The sequence below is a fragment of the Sipha flava genome, unplaced genomic scaffold, assembly GCF_003268045.1.
Source record: "Sipha flava isolate LNK unplaced genomic scaffold, YSA_version1 163_pilon_pilon, whole genome shotgun sequence".
Lineage (NCBI taxonomy): Eukaryota > Metazoa > Arthropoda > Insecta > Hemiptera > Aphididae > Sipha > Sipha flava.
This window is the reverse complement of record NW_020271821.1, coordinates 504,899-506,312: the sequence shown is the minus strand read 5'-3', so window position 1 is coordinate 506,312 and position 1,414 is coordinate 504,899.

The following is a 1,414-nucleotide window of genomic DNA, read 5'->3' as shown; positions in this document are numbered from 1 at the left end:
ACGGGGACGGGGTGGAACGAAACGAACACGCGATGACGATCTGTGAATGTTTTTGTGTGTGTGTGTTTTCACGCGTAGCGCACACGAATTCAACGGGAGCACACGCGACTCGCGCGCGCGTTAGCGGAAACGGCGATTTCGACGACGGCGGAAGCAACGGTTGCGGCGGAAAAGCGAACGCGGACAACGGACGAGCGACGCGACGTACGGCCGATCGGCCAATGTGCTACTGCCGGCGGCGCGGGTGCCGCGGCTACGTCGGCGGTCATGTGTCAACGCGCGTGGCGGCGGCGGCGGCGGTCCGCACACGCGTTTCCCGCAAAATCGTGTGCGACACACCGTGGCCCACGTCGGGAGGCACGCGTCCCCCGGGGGTACGAAGGGACGCCGCGATGATCTTACAATTATTAAAACAGCAACAATAATACCATTAATGATAATGATGTTTACACGCGTACCGTCCGCAGCGGCGCCATCTACAACAACCGCGGACGATCGTCACTAATTCACCGTCCGATTCACCCTCGACCCTCTACGTACAACTGCGCATGACCGGTACGGTGCACTGCACGACGCGGTTCCTACGCGTACGGTTCCGGCACGGGTTGTTGCAAAAGAGAAAATGGATAAATAACTAAAAAAAAAAAAAAAAAAAACGTTCCCCGGAAGTGCTCGTTGGAAAAGCTACGGAGCAGAAATAATTTTGACGCCCAATCTATAGGTAGGTACCCAGGTAATTATTTAGACGACTGATCAGTACATTCATTTATAGTCAGTGGGGCGGATTAACAAATTTACTGCGGGGGGGGGCAGATTTTAAAATTACGCCCTTCAACCCCCTTCCAAAATATATATTTGTATATATGTATACACAACAAGTAACAACAGTTAAAATTGTTTGATTAATATATATATATATATATATATATATATATTTATAAACATGTTGTAACATCGGTAGATTTTAATTTTTTAGTCCTTAGTCGGTACTTAATATAATCATTTTAATACAAATTTATTCAATATAAGAAATTTACAACTACTTTTTAGATTTCTGTGCAGCAAGCTCTTTAATATCATTCCAATCTATACTTTTTAGAACAACATTCTCAATAGACATTTGAGCCAACGATGACATATTTTCATTAGATAATTATGTTCTCTGCTAGTTCTTAACTATTTTTAAAACTGAGAAGGAAAAAGTTTTAAAGCCATTACCACAATAGGAAATTAATCGTTTAACTTTGATGGTGTTAATGCTTCAAGAAAACTGTGCATGGATAATTTTTCATCATTTGAAAAATATTTAATTATTGTTTTAAATTGTATAATCTCATTCTCAAGGTCCGGTTCTAAATCTTCACTGTAAATATTTACTAATTGCTTTGATTTTTCTCGTAAAATATCATCGTCA